The sequence below is a fragment of the Euleptes europaea genome, chromosome 13 (genome assembly GCF_029931775.1).
Source record: "Euleptes europaea isolate rEulEur1 chromosome 13, rEulEur1.hap1, whole genome shotgun sequence".
NCBI lineage: Eukaryota > Metazoa > Chordata > Lepidosauria > Squamata > Sphaerodactylidae > Euleptes > Euleptes europaea.
The window spans coordinates 55289640-55311308 of NC_079324.1; the positions used below are offsets into that span (position 1 = coordinate 55289640).

The 21669-nt window shown below is 44.5% G+C and overlaps 1 pseudogene; it reads left to right on the forward strand.

The window, feature by feature from the left end:
• Window positions 1-288: 288 nt before the first annotated feature.
• LOC130486386 (40S ribosomal protein S10-like) lies at window positions 289-3117 on the forward strand (annotated as a pseudogene).
• The last annotated feature ends 18552 nt before the right edge of the window (window positions 3118-21669 follow it).

The window sequence follows — 21669 nt, forward strand, 5'->3', positions numbered from 1 at the left end:
GATGTTCTAGGGGCTCACACTTGATGCACTTTTATATGTGTTATGTTATGTATGTATATCTGGTATGTTTTTATGCTGGTCTTGGACCGTATTAAACTCTCTTCTTCTTTGATCAAGATGATGGTGATACAGGACCAGACGTGAGAAGTTACCTTCACCTGTGAAACCAGTTCCACCGTTTCAACAAGTCTCAAAGAATGTTTTCCAAGGTTGCTCCCAAAATTCTTGATCACCGAATTTCTCCATGAAATGTTAGCGGCCCTCCTTTTCAATGCTGCTACCGCCACAATGTTGATGCCTAAGAACTGCATTGCCATTTACAAGCTCCCTTTGAAGGAGGGAGTGATGGTAGCCAAGAAAGACGTTCACATGCCAAAGCACCCAGAGCTGGCAGACAAGAATGTGCCCAACCTTCATGTCATGAAAGCAATTATTATCTTAGGTGCTGCGGAGCACAGGCAGGATTGTGCTGCTGCAGTCGTCTTGTTTGGGGGCTTCCTAGAGGCACCTGGTTGGCCACTGTATGAGCAGACGGTTGGACTTGATGGGCCTTGGTCTGATCCAGCAGGGCTTTTCTTAGGTTCTTATGTTCTTTTTTTTTCTTTTTTTAGAATAATTTTTATTGTTTTTCTAAATCAAATAAACATATACATTTCTACAAATAATAACAATTATAAAAAGGAACACGTTATATTGTTGTTGAAAGTATATTCAATATAAAAAGAAAAAGAAAAGAAAAGAAAACTTCCCCAACATTTCCCTCTATCCATCGATAAGCCTATGTACTCTTTAGTATAGGTAATTCCAATCCTAATATTTTTAATTTTATTCATTAAACTAAGTCACATGCAGTTTAAAAAATAAATCATTAAATATATTCATAACAAAATTAATTAATACTAACGTAAAAAATTAATAAATTTCATTAATAGTAAATAGATTAGAACACTAGGTAACATTTATTACCTCCTTTAAAAGTCAATTTCTCTGTAAACCCTCCATGTCTCCTAATCACCCATAATTGCCAATTATCTTTCTAGTATATTGATATAATAGATTGTTCCATTTTCACCAAAGCTAAGCCTTTTAACCAGATCCTTTTTTGTTCCAAAAAATCTAAACTCTTTTAATCAGTCCCTTTGTCTGGAATTTCCAGTGTCTTCCACTTTTCCTCTTTAACACTAATCGTCGAAAAGCATCCTTGGAGATTGTTGGTAAAATTCCCTCTGCAGACATAGGGTTCTCATAGTAAATCTGCGTTGTAGTTTCTTCCATCCCAAAGTCATAGAGGGAGATCCCAATAACTCCAGCCTTTCCACCCTTCAAGTCCTTCAAGCCAGCATTGAAGAGTTCTTCAGGCAGATTGCAAAGACTGAAATCAAAGTCTCTCACATTCAGACCCATTATGGCCAGCTGATCTATTGCAGTGTCTTCTTGAAGGTATACAACCTCTAGTTGTTTATCATGGCTTTCCAGTTCCTTTATAGGATTTTCCTGTTCTTCAGCCGTCTTCTCAGTTAAAAAGTCCACTACTCCCACATCTGGCTTCATTGTAGAAGCTTGGTTATTTATATCTTTAAGTTCATCCAAAATGATGTCCAATTTTTGGTTGATAGATTGATGTTGAGATTTTATCATAGCAAATAGTTGATCCAGCTGATTGATTGCACATTCCATGTTTGCTAATTTTAAAAATTCTGTTAAAGCTTAGTTGGTAAAATGCAGACAGAAACACCAAAAAAAAAAAAAAAAAAGAGTTTGTAAATAGTTGGCAGGGTTCTTGTATTGTGGGTAGTACTTCAATATTGAAATACCATAGAGTTGAAGACTAGCACGGAGATACTGCAGGAAACAGGATATATACAGGAAATTGCAAGATCGTGGACCTTCCGTTACCTCCTCCTGATATCCAGGAACTTGGGAAATATTTGCCAGTTGCACAAGGGAGACACACTTCCGGTCCCACGATCGATGATTCTGCGATGGTATTAGATGCCTTAGAGAGCAACGAGTTTCTTACTGTCTTCCGTTTCTCCAAGATAAGTCACTTCCAGGGAAAACGTGGCTGGAGGACCTACTTAAGTCGGAAAGACGTCACCTCTGCGGTGGGGGGAATCTCCTCCTCCCTCCCCTTTCTGCGTCGTAGTGTCTGATTGGTAGTTGCAGCGTCTTTCAAAAGATCCTGTTTGTTATGTCTACCCACCGATCAATTTGATAAGGTTCCTGCCGGTTTATCAGATATTTTCTTGTTTTCAAAGAGTTATTTATACATTAGGTGGTGAGACGCTGATTCAATAGATATTTTGAACAATCCTTCAGAGCTTCCAAATCCAGGTTTTTGTAACTTACGAGTTTTTGTAACTTACTCAGATTTTAGAAGAGTAGGTATTCTTGCTTCCATGTAATTGCTTAGATGGTAATAGATAGAGGAGATCTGAGCCTAATGCCAAAGAAACGTTCGCGGAATTGTATTCCCCTCAATGTCGGCGGGACTTCGCCCAATGTTTCCAAGAGTCTTCCTGAAGTTCTCTCAGAAAAAATGGCGATCAAACCGCTCTTCAAGGCTGCAGGGGTAATCCTGCTTCCCAGTCCACTGCTTAGGAACCTGGGGGGGGGTGCAGTGTTGCACCCCAAATTCAGACGTTTCTTGGGTCCCTCGGGAGCTCCAGAGGTACGTGGCGCTTAGATCAGCGTCTCTACCGGAAGTCTTATGTTCTTATGTTCTAATGCAGTCGCTGAAATCTTGTGGCTATGTCAAAGAGCAGTTTGCATGGAGACATTTCTACTGGTATCTGACCAATTAAGGTATCCAGTACCTGCGGGGTTATCTCCACCTGCCGCCTGAAATTGTGCCTGCCACCTTACGTTGCAGTCATTCTGAAACCGGCAGGCCAAGGCCCAAAGGATTGGAGGGTGAACGTCCTGCTCGCCTTATCCATGGCGAAGTTGATGGGGACACATACAGACGCAGTGCTGTTCCTCCTGGTACTGACAAGAAAGCTGAAGCTGGTGCTGGGGCAGCTACTGAATTTCAGTTTAGAGGTGGATTTGGCTGTGGACGTGGTCAGCCACCTCAGTAGAAATCTGCTGCTGTTGGTGTGTCTTCTTGTGTATAATAAATAGTTATCAATTTCAAAAAAAAAAAAAAGGAAAAGGAATTTTAGCTGTCCGCTGCCTTGCATGACGTAGTAAAATGAACTTAAATTCTCTTCAGCTCATTTCATCACCTAGGTATTTCATCACCTATGTCCGGAGCAATATGACCATTTCCATTTATTGAACCAGGGGAGATGCCCTGGAATTCCGTTTCAGGAACGCACTAGCCCTTGTGAAGGTGAGGAAGGTGAAACTCTTGGGCATGTACTATTGTCTTGCCATATTTATTGCAATCTCATAAAATGTCTCATTATTCCTGTTCTTCAGAAAAGGCCAGGCTGATCTGAAGATTCATGTATGGCTTTTCTTCTCTTGGGCCATGATCCAGGGGTCATGGGCAAAGTGGCCAGATCCTGTACAACCGCCAGAGCCCCTCTCTCTCCTATATTAAATTAATAGATTTTACCTGTTCATTTTAATACAATTTATGTAACCTCTTACGTATCAGTGCTGCTATTGTATGTACTTTTAAAATTGGTCTTCAACCGTAATAAGTAATTGATTTCTTCAAAAATTCCATACGTTGCCATTGTAATCGATTTTGATCAACTTGTTTTCCTCGCCAGTCTTGTTGATTCCTTGGTTTCTTTTATGCCATTTATTTGCCATCTATACATTAGACACCATTTATATATAATTGAAACATTCATTACGATGCTTTTCGCTTAACAGGAAATATTTGGCAAGAAGAACAATAAACTCCAGGGAAGTACAGCATCATGTTGGCGATAACGGTTTTCTGATTTCACATCCAGCATTTGATAATCAGAGGCACACTGCCTCGGAATATTGAGGCTGTGTTTGGGCTATTGTGACTAATACCTGCCAATGATAATTATCTTTCATACATCTGCCCACTTTATTTTTAAAAACCCATCTGTGCTCTGGCCTTCAGAATCTCTTTCGTCAGTGAATTCCCGAAGGGCAATGGTGTCTTGGGTGAAATATTTCTGTTTACCTGCTCCAAACCTCCTGCCAATCATTTTTATTGGATGACCCCTTGTTCTAATATCTTGAGAGGGTATTCTCTCCCCACCCCCCATTAATCTCTCTCTCCACACCATTCACAATTTGGAACCATTTCCACCACCTCCTTCCACTCGCAAAATCAATCTTATTCATGTTCTCTGCCTGTCTCATACAAAGGCTTCAGAGAGCTTTATAAATGAAGAGAAATACATCAATGCCAGTAGCCCGGTACCCACGAACAGATTTTGATAAACAAAGCGTTGTCCGTGGCTGATGGAAGAGAAAACCAGGTAAAGAAAGATACTGCCACTTCAAATGTTTGAAAGTTTGCTTAAAAATAACTGGACCCTGAACTAAGGAGTAGCAGATTTCTCCTGTTCTGTTCCTTTATGGATTTGTGGAGTTTCTCTGCCCTGTATTCCACATCACTAGAAGTTTACTTTAGCAGAATTTCCAAGGAATTTGAGAATGTGCTATTTGCTCTGAGTGCCAATTACTTTGAGGAGGAGGAGTTGGTTTTTTATATGCCAACTTACTCTACCTTTCAAGGAGAATCAAACTGGCTTACAATCTCCTTCCCTTCCTTTCCCCACAACAGACACCTTGTGAGGTAGGTGGGGCTGAGAGAGTGTGACTAGCCCAAGGTCACCCAGCTGGCTCCATGTGTATATCCTGGAAATATATCCTGGAAATATATCCTGGAAATGAGAGCTAGCATGGTGTGGTGGTTAAGAGCGGTAGAGTCCACTCTGGTGAACCGGGTTGGTTTCCCCACTCCAACACATGAAGCCAGCTGGGTGACCTTGGACTAGACACAGCTCTCTTAGAGCTCCCTTAGACCCACCTACCTCACAGGGTGACTGTTGTGGGGAGGGGAAGGGAAGGTGATTGTAAGCCGGTTTGATAAGTGATAGAGAAAGTCAACATTTGAAAACCAACTCCTCTTCTTCTCTTGTTTTCTTGGTCCTTTTGAGCAAAGCCCAGGTCTTTGACCCTCTGAGTCTCCAGTCTAAATTTGGAATGACTTGAGGAAGACAACCAAGGAAAAGAATCAGACAAGCTGAGGTTGAAAGAAAAATAGAAGAAGTAGAGGAGGAATGGTGAGGGGCAAAGGTGACCGCACTATGAGTGGAAATGAGTGCCTGCCCTTTAGTCTTTATGAATTTATTATGACAAACAGCGCACAGTCCTGACTGCCTCAGACAATGTGACTTGATTCCAAATGAGGGATCCTCATGCTTTCTCCATTCCTTCGTTGTTACAGATTTCCCCCTCAGTATTGCATTCTGCTTCCTTGTAGCTCCAGTGAAATTAAGGTCATTTCTAAAATGTATTTGGGAAGCAGAGGATGGACAGGTAATAGCATACTAGATGCCCGGTTTCAGCAGGCAAACTCCCACCCATGGTATTCATCTCCTGTGCTCGCTCAATGGAGTGGCATGGGGGAAATGGGAGGGGGGGTACAAACAATGTCACCATGCTGAGCAACTCCCCAGTAGTTTCCCCAATCTCTGTGGTATTTACCATAGAGACTGGGAGATTCCTAGAGCATCTCTCGATGTAGTGATGTCACTTCCAGGTTTTTGCCTGGAAGTGATGTCAATGGTTTGTGCAATGTGATGCTCTCCATGCCCCTCCTCTCAAAACACCCAAGGGTCCCAGGCAAAAGCTGGAGTCAAAAGGCTATGCCCCTTTAATAGAGACTTAATGGGATGTTGTTTACCAGGTGATGTTATTTACCTACATGCCATGAAAAGCTTCAACTGCCCATTTCCACACATTAAGCCTCATTTAAAAGGACATTTTTGGTCTAGGATGTTGGCAACCCTATACATGTTACCTCCACTTTCAGTTCCTTCAGATCATTTGTATCCCCCCCTTGGGTTGCCAACCTCCAGATGGTGGCTGCAGATCTTTTGCGATTACAACTTATCTCCAGGTGACAGAAATCAGTTCACCTGGAGAAAATGGCTGCTTTGGAAGGTGGACTCTATGACATTATACCCCATTGAAATCCCTCCCCTCCCCAAACCCCTCCCTCCTCGGGCTCCACCCCCAAAATCTCCAGGTATTTCCCAACCTGGAGCTGGTAACCCTACCTCTCCCATGCTAATGCATGTTTGGACCTTGATACAATCATATATAGAATGTGACCATATATAGAATTGCATTGAAATTTTAGATTGATTCAACAGCAGCTCTCCAGGGTCTCAGGCAGAGGTCTTTCACATCACCTACTTGCCTAGTCCCTTTTAACTGGAGATGCTGGGGATTCAACCTGGGACCTTATGCATGCCAAGCAGATGTTCTACCACTGAGCCACAGCCCCTTCTCCTACCTAGCCTACCTCACAGGGTTGTTGGGGGGATAAAATGGAGGAGAGGAAAACAACAGAAGTTACTTTAGGTTCCCATGGAGGGGAAAACAACAGGTATAAAGGAAACAAATAAATTTAGAGGTGGGTGGGACTGGCCATCATTAGCATTGAACTGCGAGGGAACTGCTGTGCATTTGTGACATTACCCCAATGTAGTGCCACATGTCTCAACTGGAGACTGCATTTCTGTACAATATGCAAACGCTTTGTCTCGCATCCAAGGCAGCCCTTGCTTTTCCAGATGCATGAGTCCTTGTAATTCAGCAGAGGACTCCGAGGACTAAAGAGAGACTTAAGAGTTCTTGGCTCATTGGTTTTTTTTTCCTGCTGACGGTGCGCTATGTACAAAATAGTTGTATTGCACAGAGAATACACAGGCAGCAGTTGGGGGAACGGAGGCTTCTGAGGGATGTTTGGTGAATTCCACGACAAACACACTTGATGTTAGGGTGGGTGGGAAGGAAGGTTGGGGTTTCCCCCCACCCTTCCGCCCTCTGTTAAATTCCTGCTGCGTAAAGTGTTTCCTATTCAAATTCGTGCTTGCCTAGGACAATTCGGGAGCAGAGTAAGCTGCCTAATTGGAGCCGGTGGGACTCTTTACATTCTGCTCGGTTTAATCCACTTATGGAAAACTAATGAAAACCCATTTTTCTCCCCCACCCCCACCCACCCCCACACGCATTGCTCCCTGTTAGTTGTCGTTTTAAGTTCTTTTGTCGTTTCCTCTTCTGTTAACGGGCCAAGTGGTTATTTGAGGCCAGAGCCTGAAAGTTAGTTGTGGTGGAAAATGCTGTCGAGGCGTAGCTGACTCATGGCAACCCTGTAGGGTTTTCAAGGCAAGAGATGAACAGAGGCGGTTTGCCAGTGCCTGCAACCCTGGACTTCCTTGGTGGTCTCCCATCCAAGTACTAGGCAAGGCTGACCCAGCTTAGCAGCCAAGATCTGACAACAGTGGGCCAGCTTGGGCTATCGGGGTCAGGGCAGTTGGTTTGCCAGCCTCTGTGGTAGGGTTTGAGTCCCCACCCCTTGAAATACTGCTTTGTAATTGGCTGTAGTGCTTACTGTGAGAGAAAAGTCCCCCCCCACCCGCGGAAACCGAATCGCCGCAATGGACTTAGAAGGGGGTAACTCTGTTTTGAATTGCCCTGATGTTTTTATAAGAACAGAATGAAATCTTAACAATGTCATTGGTTTTTTTTTTTTTGCCTTTCTTCCACGTATCTTCTCTTTTTATATATACGAACTCCTGCTGTGAGAGAGAAAGAAAATTAAGAAACCATTGTTCGTATTCCCAGCACAAAAGTTTTCTTCCCCTACCAGGCGAAGGAACTGAGTGTCCTTTGGCTTGCTTGTTTCGTACAGGAGCCATTTAAAAATAGCCTTGTCCCTGTTTTGAATTGTTGAGATGTTTTGTGTGTTTTCTTGGCACTGGCAGCATAACAAGAAGATTGGGTCAATACAGATGAAGTAGAAGAGGCCTCTCTTCCAGCACAAATCTCAGCATGAGAGCCCGGAAGAGCCAGGTCAGAAATAGCTGCCTCGTTTGCTACATTCCAGCTCTGGCAGCATTTGGAGAAATGTCGATGACAGTGAGACACATGCAAGAAAGGACTGGTTCTGTCTTGGGATGCTTCCAGCTATCATCTTATTTAAATATATAGCACCCTGGGCATGTGTGGTTTCTGTCTGTTCTCTCCATCTTTAGCTCAACTTTCCTCCAAGGAGCTCAGGAGTGCCATGCATACCCCCCTCCTCCATTTTTTCCTTGCAACCACCCTGTAGGCTAGGTGGAGAGAAGGAGAGAGCATCTGTTTGGCTTACAGAAGGTCCCAGATTCAAACCCGGTGGTTCCTCTCTGCTTGCTGAACCCACACTTTTCTGTTGGGAATCTATGCACCAGCAGTCTCCAAGCTCAAATTAAGAAGCATTTGAATCCCCGCCCCTTGAAATACTGCTTTGTAATTGGCTGTAGTGCTTACCTCCCCACCATAGACCACCATATGAAAACATGAAGACATGAAGCTGCCTTATACTGAATGAGACCCTTGGTCCATCGAAGTTAGTATTGTCTACTCTGACCAGCAGCGGCTCTCCAGGGTCTCAGGCAAAGGTCTTTCCCATCACCTACCAGCCAAGTCCCTTTGGCTGGAGATGCCAGGGATTGAACTGGGACCTTCTGCATGCCAAGCAGAGGCTCTGCCACTGAGCCACAGCATCTCCCACAAATGAAACTGAGCCATATTGACGCTGTCACAGGACTTCATTCCTTTTAGCCCACTGATGGCTGCTCTTTTTGGCAGTGAGTCTTCAAGACTCCAGGCAGGCAGAGGTCTTTTCCCTGAAGACTTGCTGCTACCAACTTGGAAGGCTTTAAGAGGGGAGTGGACGTGTTCATGGAGGAGAGGGGTATTCATGGCTACTAGTAAAAATGGATATTAGTCATGATGCATACCTATTCTCTCCAGGATCAGAAGAGCATGCCGAATATATTAGGTGCGGTGGAACACAGGCAGGACGGTGCTGCTGCAGTCGTCTTGTTTGTGGGCTTCCCAGAGGCACCTGGTTGGCCACTGTGTGAACAGACTGCTGGACTTGATGGGCCTTGGCCTGATCCAGCAGGGCTTTTCTTATGTTCTAATGTTCTTATGTACCTGAGATTCTTTAACTGCAAGAGCCATGACTTTCTGTGCACAATGCAGACGCTCCGCCACTAGTCGAAACTATCCATGATGCTACAGTGGCTTGGAAAAAAGGATGTACAAGCTTTTGCACTTAACCCCCCCCCCAACTCATATCCATCTCAAACGCTTCTGATGCTAACCATTTGTGGACATGACGGCTGCCTTTTTATGACTCAGAAAAAGGCCTCCAAGAATATTTCCGAGAGAGAGAGAGGGAGAGAGAGAGAAAGAGAGAGAGAGAGAGAGAGAGAGAGAGAGGGCACGCTCAGATAAAGTTGTTAAGGAAAATTATCTGTAGCACTGAAATTATACAACTCTGATTATTGCTTGTTTAAAGGATTATTTTAATTTAATTGCTCAATTAAACTAAATTATATACTAGCCTTGCACTGGCATGGACCCAGGATGGAGCGATCACATTTGCAAATGTCTGCCATATCGGCCGGAGCACCCTTTAAACTGATTGACTTGCTCGAAAGGAAGTGTTTTTAATTAGAATATTGCATGTTTATCTTGAACAGATTATTTAGGCTAGCAGTTAACATGCTGGACAGGTAATGTTCTCCTGATTAAATATTCAGACTCCTTTATGTTTCCTCGATCTAGGAAAGCTCCCGGTTTTGATTATGTTTCCACACAAACACTTAACAGTGATTAGAAATGAAGTCACCCTGGGAGTTTTAGCTTCAATGTATGGTTTATTGTGTTTGTTTTCCATCTGCCTGAACATCCTTTTTTAAAATAAATACTCCTTGTGGCACAATATATATCAAATGGTTAGGCTGAGTATCCAATATAGGAAGGCATTTCATGGTCCTCTTAAATCACTTGGACAAGAACTTTGGAGAGCCTGGGCCAATTATTGCAGGCCGTATAAATAAAGTTTGCCCACAAGGTTAGAAGCCTCCAGGTGACTGTAACAGGTACCACCAGCTACAGCTACTCATAGATTCGCTTTTAGCGTGCTCAGCAACACCAGCGCTACCTGCCTACTTATCTTTCAAAACTGTCCGACTTCTGAAAACCTTTCTCTGTGCCTCCCTTGTTCCTCTTTGCTGCCATGAGATGTCCAGCATTAAGAGAGAGTGAACAAATGGGTGGATAAGTGGAGACACTAAGGTCGTTTATGCATGAGTACTTCCACTCACGTTCACCCTCTGATCTGTCCCGGTTGTTGTTCCTTGGAGTTATGCATGAGTTTTCCATCCATTAGAGATGACCGCGCTGCCAGTCTTCACAAATCCCGGGACTTCCCGTTCCTCTATTAACCCAATTCTTCCATCTCCCCTGAGCTCAGCCCGGGTGAAATCCACATGCATAAGGCAAAATGCAGGACATGGCAGCTTGGTTTCTCTCACAGAAAGCACAACAGCCAATTACAAAGCAGCATGTTAAGGGGTGGGGATTAAAATGCTTCCTCGGGGTACTGTCTGAGCAGAGGAAAGGATTTTAGAAACAAGACTTGCCCCCCAGCCCTGGTTCCTTTTAGAGAGCTCTGATTTTTAAAATGCTTTTTTTATGCGGCAATTGGGTTTCCATCGGGGGGGCCCTTTCTCTCACAGTAAGCACTACATCCAAATACAAAGTAGTATTTCAAGGGGTGGGGACACAAATGCTTCTTGATTTGAGCTTGGAGGCTGCTGGTGCATAGATTCCCAACAGAAAAGTGTGGGTTCAGCAAGCAACGAACCTCAGGTAAAACTCCCATGCATAAACAACCTAAAAGAGAGTTGGTAGGAGCCTCTCTGCAGGTAGCTATAGTCACCCAGATGCTTACAGCTTATTCTAGCACATAGAAACTCCATTTAAGTTTCTTCGGTAAAGTAGCTCTCCGGTTTAAATTTCAGATTCGATATGGAATTGGGTGGCCTGTTTTCTGATCAATAAGAACATAAGAAAAGCCCTGCTGGATTAGATCAAGGCCCATCAAGTCCAGCAGTCTGTTCACACAATGGCCAACCAGGTGCCTCTAGGGAGCCCACAAACAAGAGGAGTGCAGCAGCACCATCCTGCCTGTGTTCCACAGCACCTGATATAATAGGCATGCTCCTCTGATCCTGGAGAGAATAGGTTTGCATCATGACTAATATCCATTTTAACTAGTAGCCATGAATACCCCTCTCCTCCATGAACATGTCCACTCCCCTCTTAAAGCCTTCCAATGACCATAATAACAATATAGAAAAGTAAAGATTGGGTGGCCCTGTTCTATATGATAAGGAAGTAACACCCATGGTGGTGAATCTCACTTTCATTTAACACTCACGATTTTGACAGAGTAAATTAAGGCTAGAAACTGAAGTATGCTCTAGTTGGCACAGAGGAGAAGAAGCTCTTTTCCCTGAGGTGGGACAGTCTCACTGGAGGTATCTTTCCCCAGAAATGCAATGTCTGGAGCTCTCCCACATGCTGAGGGCAACAGAACCATGGAGATTGTTTAGCCCCAACATTATCCTGACGTACCCCTTTATTTTTTCCCCTTTGAAATAAGGAAATGATTGCCATGAGTGTCCATGAGGAAATATACGCCTTAATATTTGTAGAGTGACACTGGTATGGGGACAGCAAACCCCACTCCCTACTTTTGCTGGACTGCCCAAGTCTTGCTGGTGCAGCATGGTGCAGTGGTTAAGAGCGGTGGTTTGGAGCGGTGGAGTCTGATCTGGAGAATCGGGTTTGATTCCCCACTCCTCCACATGAACGGCGGACGCTAATCTGGTGAACTGGATTTGTTTCCAGTTCATACATACAAAGCCATCTGGGTGACCTTGGGCAAGTCACACACTCTCAGCCCCACCTACCTCACAGGGTGTCTGTTGTGGGGAGGGGAAGGGGAGTTGATTGTAAGCCGGTTTGAGTCTCCCTTAAGTGGTAGAGAAAGTCAACATTTAAAAACCAACTCTTCTTCTTCTTCTCACAGGGTGTCTGTTGTGGAGAGGGGAAGGTGATTGTAAGGCTGTTTGAGTATCTCTTAAGTGGTAGAGAAATTCTGCATATAAAAAACCCAACTCTTCTTCTTCTGTTACGGATTCCAGACTGGTGTAGTGGTTAAGAGCGGTGGACTCTAATCTGGAAAACTGGGCTTGATTCCCCACTCCTCCCCATGAGAGGTTAACTCTAATCTGGTGAACCAGGTGGGTTTCCCCACTCCTCCCCATGAAGCCCACTGGGTGACCTTGGGCTAGTCACAGTTCTCTCCAAACTCTCAGCCCCACCTACCTCACAAGGTGCCTATTGTGGGGCGGGGTGGGTGGGAAGGGAAGGGAAGGTATTGTAAACTGGCATGAGATGCCTTAAAGATAGAGAAAATCATGGTATAAAAACCAACTCCTCTTCTTCTTCCATGGGTGTCATGGGATGTGCGCAGAGATGCATCACGCCCTGCCTCCAGAGGTCTTTGCCGTAGAGATGCTCTCCTTCCCCATGTACTCCAACACTCATAACAAAGGACATTTTGCTTCGAGATCAATGTTTCCCCTTAGTGTCACGTCCCTTCCCATTACGAGTCATACTCTCCAGAAAATTCAGTCCCGAGAACGCTCTGCGTAGGAACCCCAGAATATGTCTGTTTCTTAAATGATGATATCAGTAGCATCTGATTTATGAAAAATGCATAAGTGTGACTTGGGAACAGCTTGCGCTTTCACACTAAATAAAACGAGAAGACAGAAGAGGGATCTCAAAATGTCTATGAATATATTTGTGTATACAAATGACTGTCATAAATCTTTGTGCATGATTGCTTAGCTTTGTGGTCTGTCTTGGGGGGCGTTTTCTGCAGGGAAAAAAGAAAAGAAAAGAAAACCCACAACCGGCTTCTACAGTGAAGGGGGGAAGGGGAATTCAGAAAAGGGGATGGAAAGAAACGTATTTGCAGATGTAATTATGCAATTCATGTCGACCGCATTTGGTCTGTGGCAGAAAAAATACAGTTCTCAAGTGATGGGCACTTGGTGGCTGTACTTTATGGTGGAAATCTGTCATTGGATTACCAAAACACACATTTTTAAAAAGAAAGTCATAATGGGGATCCAGTGTTTCAGCGTGTGGGATGAGCAAGATGAAAGGAATTTATCCATTCTTCCCATAGCCATATTCCCAATCTTTCGTGACCCCCACTGAGCCAGCCATAGTCCAGGGCCCAGACATTTGTAGGGTTTCCAGGCCAAGCTTGGCAACCAGTGGGAGGGCTGGGGACATGGGTGGGGGGAGTGTGACATCACCGACGTCGTCATGTCATTTCTGGGTACAACCTGGAAGTAACAAATATTAACTCTAGGAGTTACTAGGGGCCGAAAACTCTATAGTCAAATCATAGTATTTCTGGCGATTCCTAGAGCTACCCTTTGCCATTTTCAGGTTGTACCCAAAAGTGACATACCAGGACAGGCAATGGCAACCATCAGCGAGAGGCCTCCCACCACAGCAGGAAGCCTGGCAACCCTGCTTGAGGAGGAACTAGATGAGCTGGAGGAGAAGACAGGAACACCGTCTGAGGAGGGTCAGGTGCCCCCCTGATTTGGATTATGGCTACAGTAAGGGGCAGATTATGTGTGTAAAGTACTGTCAAGTTGCAACTGACTGATGGTGACCCCGTAGGATTTTCAAAGCAAGTGAGTAAGCGGAGATGGTTTTATCATTGCTTTCCTCTGCAAAATCTTCCTTGGTGATCCAAGTACCAACCCTACTTAGCTTTCGAGATCTGATAAGTTCAGGCTATATTATACTACTCCACATCCCATGGGACAGGTTAGGGTCCCCTTTGTGTGTGTGTGTGTAAAGTGCCTTCAAGTCGCAGCCGACTTATGGCGACCCCTTTTTGGGGTTTTCATGGCAAGAGATGAGCAGAGGTGGTTTGCCAGTGCCTTCCTCTGCACAGCAATCCTGGTATTCCTTGGTGGTCCAGGGACAAATGTCTTTGAAAAGTCCCCTGGGCAATGTTAGGATGACTCAGAGCTTGCTAGAGCCAGGTTACACGGGAGTGTAGCTCTCTGTTTGCCTCAGTATCTTAAACCAACCCCAATAAAGAACCTCTGCATAATGAATATGAATTTCTGGAAATTAATCCTATTGGATTGCAAGGATTGGGGGAGTCTTGTCAATTGCTGATTTGGGCTCCCTTGGAAAGTTCTGCCCATGTTTTAATTCATGCGGAAACTTCAACTTTTAGGTGGATCTTTAGGTGCAATCGGACAAGCCTGCTACCTGCAGCACATTTCAGGAAGGCTTAAGATCACCCGAACCAGCATACTGTCATAAGCGGAGCAGAAGACGCATCCCACGGCTTTGCATGTTGGAGACGACCCGACGATGGAGATGTATCACTTGAGGGCCATTCTGCAGCAGCTGCAAAATGCGCTGTAATGGATGAGAGGGGACAATAAAGGCAAGGTGCAGCCCAGCTATTCATTAAAAGCGCAGCGGTTGCTTGCTTCCAAATTTTTGCCGGCACACATCTTCTGCTGCTCATTTCTCATGCTGCTTGGGATGGGAAGCTAATTACTGTTGACTCAGTTCCTGTGCTCAGCAGACTGATGAACTGAAGTTAGAAACTCCACCATAAGCAAAGTTATTTTATGCTGATGTCAGCCGATGTCCATTTTGTTACAAAGACCAGGGCCTTTGGGCATCCAGCCCAAGCCTGCTGGGTTGGGATCTTGTCTAAGGAAGTCAGGCTTGGGAACTTTTAATTCGCTTCCACTGGCACTTCCTCTGCACCTCTCACTGGTACCTTTGCATTTGGAAGGTCTCAGGTTCGATCCCTCGCCTCTCCAGTTAAAAGGATCCGGTAGCAGGGAGGGTTGCCAGGCTGCTTAGATTGGCGGGCAATAGCCCACCAATCCAGTGCCCAGCTTTGATGTGGGGATTGCATGCAGTGCAGCCTCGCCAATGCAACCGTGCCACTTCCGGTTTATGCCCAGAAACGCCGCATCGCGACAGGCCTTTTACCACTCACATTCCCAGTCTGAGTGGTAAAGGGCACATTCTGGTGCGGTGCTTCCAGGTGTCAACTGGAAGTGACATGATCGCGGCTGTGCAGCCGCATGCGCACATGAACCCTGCCTCAGCTCCACCCAAAAAACCTCCTGCCAGAGCTGATGGGAAACCCGGCAACCCTAGGTAGCAGGTGATGGGAAGGAGATCTTTTTGGTCTGAGAGCCTGGAGCGCTGCTGCCAGTCAGAGCAGACAATACTGAGCTTGGGGTTTGATCAGTAGAAGGCAGGTTCACATGTCCACTTCCTCCCCTAGAGAGGCCGTGTAGATAATGACCAATAGTTAGAGGCACATTCATTGGTTTCCTATAATAAATACGGCTTCCCCCACCCCCAAAGACACAGTGAGACTAGTCTCCAAATTAGCTATAGCTCGGGAGGCAGGGGTTGAACATATATGCAGAAGGAAGCCCCAATATCTAGGGCTGCCAAGTCCCTCTTTGCCACTGGCGGGAGGTTTTTGGGGCGGAGCCTGAGGAGGGCAGGGTTTGGGGAGGGGAGGGACTTCAATGTCATAGAGTCCAATTGCCAAAGCGGCCATTTTCTCCAGGGGATCTATCGGCTGGAGATCAGTTGTAATAGCAGGAGATCTCCAGCTAGTACCTGGAGGTTGGCAACTCTATTTGTTGTCTTGTTTTTTATATGAATGCATTTCAACGTTTTAATGTTTCGATTGTTCCCCGTCTTGGGGACCCTGAACTGGGTGGAAAGCCGACACAAAAACGTTCTAAATCAATCAGTCGTATTCCCCGTGTGCCAATCCTGCCCCTCCGTCATGTCAAACTACAAAGCCAAAATCACCCTTGCGTGGATCCGCATCATCATCCCTGTGTCAACCGATGATATTCCCCCAAGTCTCTGCCTAATCCAAAATAAACAGATGAGCATAATTAGGGGACTGCACTTATGAAAATCAGGCGCCAAAATGATCCCCCTGCCGCCGCCGCCCAAAGCAGATATCATTGTGATTCTGCTCAGCTGCCTGTTTTCCGGTGCGGCCATTTCTCGCCGGCTCAGCATCGTGGAGTAATTGATGGCAACATTCATCGTAATAACAGGGTAAAAAGGCATCAATCGCCGGGCAAATTTATTTGCCGCTTGATTGAAGCTTGTTATAAATATCAAATGACGCAAACGCCGGTTACCAGTCATCAACTTAGAGGAGCGTAATTGGAGAGAGAAGGGACAGGCCAGGGGTTTATTGAATCAGCCCTTTCCTTGATTAAAGCTGGAGATTATGCAGACTCCCGTTTGCTCACCCGAACACGTCTCTAATCAGACGCTAAACATTTCCCCGCCTATTCTTTGCAGACCGTTTGGAAGCGTTTCTCTTTGAGGAGTCTTTTGCACACAAATATGGAAAGACGTTCCACACTGATGTCATCTGTTTCGGGTTAGACATTAAAGGCTGTTTTTCATTGACGTACATGCATGGTTTGGAGAGAGTGGACAGGGCGAAGCTTTTCTCCCTCTCTCCTAATACGAGAACGCAGGGTCATCTGCTGAAGCTGGAGGGTGACAAGATTCAAAACAGATAAAAGGAAGTACTTCTTCACGCAACGCCTCAAAAAAAGAACCCCACCCGTAGCAAAGAGGGACCTGGCAATCCTGGCAACGAAACAGAAACACATATTAGATCACTAGATTTATTAAACACATTGACCAGCAAAAAATAAATAAATGCAAAATCACAATAGTACACAATCGTACAATAGTATAGTTAGTGAGCTCTTTCACATTGCAACAACGATCGCCATATTCTGGTAACAATATAGCGAAACTTTGCCACTGTATGTGAGATGGTGGGATTCTTGTCTTCAAGCTCAAAATTCACCATTAAAACACTATCATGACTGGAGTGGCTAGTGTATCCAGGGAACCTGGACAGCAGAGGCGAGATTAGGTGATTTCTGAGATCCCTATAAAATTCACAGTTCATTAAAATATGAAGAAGGAGGAGGAGGAGGAGGAGGAGAAGGAGGAGGAGGAGAAGGTAAAGAGTTAGTTTTTATATGCTGACTTTCTCTACCACTTAAGGAAGAATCAAACCGGCTTACAAATCACCTTCCCTTCCCCTCCCCACAACAGACACCCTGTGAGTTAGGTGGGGCTGAGAGAGCTCGAAGAGAGCTGTGACTAGCCCAAGGTCACCCAGCTGGCTTCATGCAGAGGAGTAGGGAATCAAACCAGGCTTGGCAGTAGCTGAAGCACAAAAGTACTTTACCCATATTACATAATTTGCTGGTGTTCATGGCTACCCCAGATGTGGCGATAACCACTATCTCAGGTGACCTTAAGGGGGGAAATTAACCAAATTCATATTACATGAGTCTGCCAATGGTAATCTGTCCATATAGCTAAATGGAATCTCTATGCTCAGAAGAAGTCTACTAGTTGCTTGGACGAAAGAGGGCGGCTGTTCTCACTTCATGATCTGCTGGGGAGAAATATTATCTTGCTCTCACTCTGGGAAGCCGATTAGTAGACTAGAAGGATTGTTGGTCTGATCTGGTGGGGCTCTTGATATTTAGACTCCCAATTCTGCATTCTTCTGCTCCCAGGAACGCAATGATGAATCACTGTGAGCTCTTCAAGACCCTGTTGCTGAAATTTTCAATCTTCGTACAGACAACCCCTGCTTAGAAGCTGATGTGTAAGAAAAGACTCCTGCTGGTCTTTGCTTTCCAATATCATGTCTCCAATTCCACTCCCCCCTCTGAATTGGTCAGTGTGTTATGAGCATGAGAAGATGTAACCATCATGCCTGACCTGCTACCATCAGTCCGTCTTTGAGCTAAAGAATGTTCCATAATACAATATAATTTTTTACTCTGCCAGTGTATTACATGAGCGTTGTACCCATATGCTGGGTGAACTGTGATAAGTGCCTCCAGTTACGCTCCTGTTGGGCAACTTTTCAGGATGAGTTACTTGGGGATCTGGCTGTTAGAAATAAATCTGATGGAGAGACTGGGAGGCCAGGGAGAGGTGATCAAATGCCACCTGCCTCTCCACCACCTTACTGTTGGTTTGTTTTGAACCACAGGGACCAGAGAGGAGACAGGATGCCAGCGTGCCTTGAAAATACTGCTGCAGTTTTCCTGATTACCGAATACGCCCGAGCAACACGCATGCCCAAGGCCCCCCTCCCACCCACATTTCCACTCCCCCACACTCACATCTACCTAGACTTGCCACCAAATGTCTAAAACAAAATTCAAGACATATTGGCAAGCCCTTCTCAGGTGATGTGTGTGTATGTGTTAAGTGCCGTCAAGTCACTTCCGACTCATGGCGACCCTATGAATCAATGTCCTCCAAAATATCCTATCTTTGGCAGCCTTGCTCAGGTCTTGCAAACTGAGGGTTGTGGCTTCCTTTATTCATTATTGAGTCAATCCACCTCTTCTTGGGTCTTCCTCTTTTCCTGCTACCTTCAACTTTTCCTAGCATGATTGTCTTTTCCAGTTACTCGTGTCTTCTCATAATGTGACCAAAATACGATAGCCTCAGTTTAGTCATTTTAGCTTCTGGGGTCAGTTCAGGCTTGATTTGATCTAAAACCCACTTTTTTTTTTTTTTTTGCAGTCCATGGTATCAGTCGCACTCTCCTCCAACACCACATTTCAAAGGAATCTACTTGCTTCCTATCAGCTTTCTTCAATGTCCAGCTTTCACACCCATACATTGTAATAGGGAATACGATGGCATGAATTAACTTGATCTTGGTGGCCAGTGACACATCCTTACACTTAAGGATTTTTTCTAGCTCCTTCATGGCTGCCCTTCCCAGTCTCAACCTCCTTCTGATTTCTTGGCTGCAGTCTCCCTTTTGGTTGATCCCTTTTTGCATTTTACATTTATCCGACATTGATTCATTTACCAATATTTTAGCTTGTTGCTTCGTATATATAGCTGTTATGCCCCTTCGGAATCTTTCACCAAAGTTCATTTTCTCTAAAACCTTTTTCATGAAGTCCCAAGAAACCATATCAAAAACCTTTTCAGCATCAAGGAAAACAAAAGCTGCTTTATGTTGAATATTATCTTCCTAATACTCCAATGCATCTAATAAAACTCTAAGATTATCCTTGATTTGTCTTCCAGGAACAAAACCCACTTGGTCTTCATGAATTAGATCTTTTTAACTCGATTTGATAAAACAGAGGCATAAATTTTATAATCCACATTCAATAATGAGATGGGTCTACAATTTGTTACTTTTCCCGCGTCTCTTCCAGTCTTGTGAATCAATGAAATGAAAGCATGTGACCATGTTTCAGGTGATACCCTGTATCCAATATTGTATTACAAACCATTAAAAAAGGATTCAGCAACTTCGATTTAAATGTTCGGTAAAACAGAGCCGTTATTCCATCCGGTTGTCTCACTTTTGGTTGATGATGGAGCCGAGGAATAGAAAGTCTTCAACAATTTCAATTTCCTCATTGTCAACCTTAAAGTTGTGTAAGTCTCCTGTTACATCCTGATACATCTGTAAAAATAATGAAGAAAGTGGGGGGGATATATTATTTGTGAAATTTCTCAGGAACAGGCAAACGTAGCAGCATGTCCATCCATGGACTTTGTGCAGGGCAACTTTCCCGCGGTTCCCTCCTGCTGCAGTACACCAAGACTTTTCCCCGCAGTTTTGCTCCTGAAGGTCGGCAAAGTCTCGGCATAGGGGGCAGAGTGGGGGGGCTGGAGTGGGAGGGGAAACAGTCAGAAATCAGCCTCCCTCTCTTCTGCCAGTGGAAGGCTGAATCCATGCCGAGGGGTTCAAATCGCCAATCTGTCGTGAAGCTCGATGGGTGAGTCCTTCTCTCTCAGCCCAACGGCTTCACAGATTAGTTAGGAAAAAGGTGAGGAGAGGCTAGCCGTGTGTGCCACCATGAACTCTCTGGAGGAAAAGTAGAATAAAAATATGATAGACAGTAGCTATAATGTCTGATAAACTCTTCCAGAATTATCTACCCGCTGAGAATTGTAACTGGATTCTCTTGACCTTATAAATACTCCCCAAGACAGTAAAGGCTCTTACTAGGGCAATAATCCCCTTGGCTCTATCCATAGCTATGGCAGCTGTTGTTTTTTTCCTGCAGGAAAGGGCTATTTTTTTTCATCAACTGGAAATCCAGTAACATTTCCAGAATGTGACTTTACAGATTTTGCACTTGATTTCAAATGGTGATTTTGCAATTTACTTTGGTAAATATTTTTAAAACATTAAATGTAATATTGTAACAGTGCAAATAACCTTATTGGTTGGTTGAAACCCAATCCACCCTGGTTGTATTGCACTGTAACAAAGATCTCAGTCTAGCCTTCTGAGTGATATGCTGGTTTTCAGCGTGGAGGGATATTTTTTATAGATGCTCATTCCGTCTGAGGTGGTACAGTCAAGACACAGGTTTGGACTCTCTGTGAGAACGTTTGTGCCGAATTGGGATTCTCACACACATGAATCTGCCTTATCCTGAATCAGGCCATTGGTCCAACAATGTTAGTATTCTCTCCTTGGACTGGTAGTGGCTCTCCAGGGTCTCAGGGTCTTTCACATTATATATTGCCTGGCCTTTTTGACTGGAGATGCTGGGGATTGAACCTGGGACCTCCTACATGCAAAGCAGGGGTTCTTCCACTGAGCCAAAGCCCCTCCCCTAGCCGGTCCAGCATAGTTATGCATACAAAAATGCCCTCATACATAAACATGATTCTATCACCGAGTGTAATCAAGTTGAGGGCTGATATGGCTTTACCATCCAATTTCAGCCTCTCTGGTGTGATTGCAAACTGGTTTTTAGAAGCAAACCAGACTATCTATATTTCCCATTTTTTAGTTTAGTTTTCATCACTGCTGGAGCTTTTCGTTGTTGTTTTTGTTTTCCTAAATGATTTGCACTTTTAATAAAGCAATCTGTTTGCATTAGGGCTGAGACAGAACTACTCACAGCTTTTCATGTACATTTTCTGCTGCAGCAAAACAGAAACAAACAAAAAAACCCTTATTTTCAACCATTTTAGCATTCAATGTAAAAATGTCCGCCTATTTACTAACAGCTAAATTTGAATCCAGTAGCACCTTAGAGACCAACAAGATTTTCAGGGTATAAGCTTTCAAGAGTCAAAGCTCCCTTTGTCCCTCCCTGACTAAGGGATCTTTGACTCTCAAAAGCTTACACCCCCCTCCCCAAATCTTGTTGGTCTCTAAGGTGACCTTAGGCAGATCATGAGAGGGAGGGCACCTTGGCAATCTTCTGGGCATGGAGTATGGGTCACTGGGGGTGTGGGGGGTAGTTTGGAATTTCCTGCATTGTGCAGGGGGTTGGACTAGATGACCCTGGTGGTCCCTTCCAACTCTATGATTCTATGATTCTAAGGTGTTACTGGACTTGAATCTATCTGTTCTACTGCAGACCAACACAAATACCTTCTGAAAATATTTAACACTTCCCTCTCCTTCTATCGCTCTCAATTGACTTCTCTTGCAGT